Source organism: Schistocerca serialis, unplaced genomic scaffold, assembly GCF_023864345.2.
Source record: "Schistocerca serialis cubense isolate TAMUIC-IGC-003099 unplaced genomic scaffold, iqSchSeri2.2 HiC_scaffold_604, whole genome shotgun sequence".
NCBI classification, from domain to species: Eukaryota; Metazoa; Arthropoda; class Insecta; order Orthoptera; family Acrididae; genus Schistocerca; species Schistocerca serialis.
In genome coordinates, this window is record NW_026048195.1 from 92501 (window position 1) to 94939 (window position 2439).

Genomic DNA, 2439 nt, shown 5'->3' on the forward strand with positions numbered 1-2439 from the left:
GGAGCAATCCGCGGCGGGGTCGTGTCCGGTTGCCTTTCCACTCGCCGCGGGGTGGGGCCGTTCCGGTGTGCGGTGGGCCGCACTTCTCCCCTAGTAGGACGTCGCGACCCGCTGGGTGCCGGCCTACGGCCCGGGTGCGCAGCCTGTCCTTCCGCGGGCCTCGGTTCGCGTCTGTTGGGCAGAGCCCCGGTGTCCTGGCTGGCTGCCCGGCGGTATATCTGGAGGAGTCGATTCGCCCCTTTGGGCGCTCGGGCTCCCGGCAAGCGCGCGCGGTTCTTCCCGGATGACGGACCTACCTGGCCCGGCCCCGGACCCGCGCCGCTGTTGGCTCGGGATGCTCTCGGGCGGAATAATCGCTCCCGTCAGCGGCGCTTCAGCTTTGGACAATTTCACGACCCGTCTTGAAACACGGACCAAGGAGTCTAACATGTGCGCGAGTCATTGGGCTGTACGAAACCTAAAGGCGTAATGAAAGTGAAGGTCTCGCCTTGCGCGGGCCGAGGGAGGATGGGGCTTCCCCGCCCTTCACGGGGCGGCGGCCTCCGCACTCCCGGGGCGTCTCGTCCTCATTGCGAGGTGAGGCGCACCTAGAGCGTACACGTTGGGACCCGAAAGATGGTGAACTATGCCTGGCCAGGACGAAGTCAGGGGAAACCCTGATGGAGGTCCGTAGCGATTCTGACGTGCAAATCGATCGTCGGAGCTGGGTATAGGGGCGAAAGACTAATCGAACCATCTAGTAGCTGGTTCCCTCCGAAGTTTCCCTCAGGATAGCTGGTGCTCGTACGAGTCTCATCCGGTAAAGCGAATGATTAGAGGCCTTGGGGCCGAAACGACCTCAACCTATTCTCAAACTTTAAATGGGTGAGATCTCCGGCTTGCTTGATATGCTGAAGCCGCGAGCAAACGACTCGGATCGGAGTGCCAAGTGGGCCACTTTTGGTAAGCAGAACTGGCGCTGTGGGATGAACCAAACGCCGAGTTAAGGCGCCCGAATCGACGCTCATGGGAAACCATGAAAGGCGTTGGTTGCTTAAGACAGCAGGACGGTGGCCATGGAAGTCGGAATCCGCTAAGGAGTGTGTAAACAACTCACCTGCCGAAGCAACTAGCCCTGAAAATGGATGGCGCTGAAGCGTCGTGCCTATACTCGGCCGTCAGTCTGGCAGTCATGGCCGGTCCTTGCGGCCGGCCGCGAAGCCCTGACGAGTAGGAGGGTCGCGGCGGTGGGCGCAGAAGGGTCTGGGCGTGAGCCTGCCTGGAGCCGCCGTCGGTGCAGATCTTGGTGGTAGTAGCAAATACTCCAGCGAGGCCCTGGAGGGCTGACGCGGAGAAGGGTTTCGTGTGAACAGCCGTTGCACACGAGTCAGTCGATCCTAAGCCCTAGGAGAAATCCGATGTTGATGGGGGCCGTCATAGCATGATGCACTTTGTGCTGGCCCCCGTTGGGCGAAAGGGAATCCGGTTCCTATTCCGGAACCCGGCAGCGGAACCGATACAAGTCGGGCCCCTCTTTTAGAGATGCTCGTCGGGGTAACCCAAAAGGACCCGGAGACGCCGTCGGGAGATCGGGGAAGAGTTTTCTTTTCTGCATGAGCGTTCGAGTTCCCTGGAATCCTCTAGCAGGGAGATAGGGTTTGGAACGCGAAGAGCACCGCAGTTGCGGCGGTGTCCCGATCTTCCCCTCGGACCTTGAAAATCCGGGAGAGGGCCACGTGGAGGTGTCGCGCCGGTGCGTACCCATATCCGCAGCAGGTCTCCAAGGTGAAGAGCCTCTAGTCGATAGAATAATGTAGGTAAGGGAAGTCGGCAAATTGGATCCGTAACTTCGGGATAAGGATTGGCTCTGAGGATCGGGGCGTGTCGGGCTTGGTCGGGAAGTGGGTCAGCGCTAACGTGCCGGCCTGGGCGAGGTGAGTGCCGTAGGGGTGCCGGTAAGTGCGGGCGTTTAGCGCGGGCGTGGTCTGCTCTCGCCGTTGGTTGGCCTCGTGCTGGCCGGCGGTGCAGGATGCGCGCGCCTGCGCGGCGTTCGCGCCCCGGTGCTTCAACCTGCGTGCAGGATCCGAGCTCGGTCCCGTGCCTTGGCCTCCCACGGATCTTCCTTGCTGCGAGGCCGCGTCCGCCTTAGCGTGCTCCTCCGGGGGCGCGCGGGTGCGCGGATTCTCTTCGGCCGCCATTCAACGATCAACTCAGAACTGGCACGGACTGGGGGAATCCGACTGTCTAATTAAAACAAAGCATTGCGATGGCCCTAGCGGGTGTTGACGCAATGTGATTTCTGCCCAGTGCTCTGAATGTCAACGTGAAGAAATTCAAGCAAGCGCGGGTAAACGGCGGGAGTAACTATGACTCTCTTAAGGTAGCCAAATGCCTCGTCATCTAATTAGTGACGCGCATGAATGGATTAACGAGATTCCCGCTGTCCCTATCTACTATCTA

General features: G+C 60.6%; 1 pseudogene; it reads left to right on the forward strand.

Annotated features, from left to right (window-relative positions):
- LOC126448344 (large subunit ribosomal RNA) overlaps positions 1–2439 on the forward strand; it is a pseudogene marked incomplete at its 3' end in the record, with an annotated part of 2964 nt that extends 525 nt beyond the window's left edge.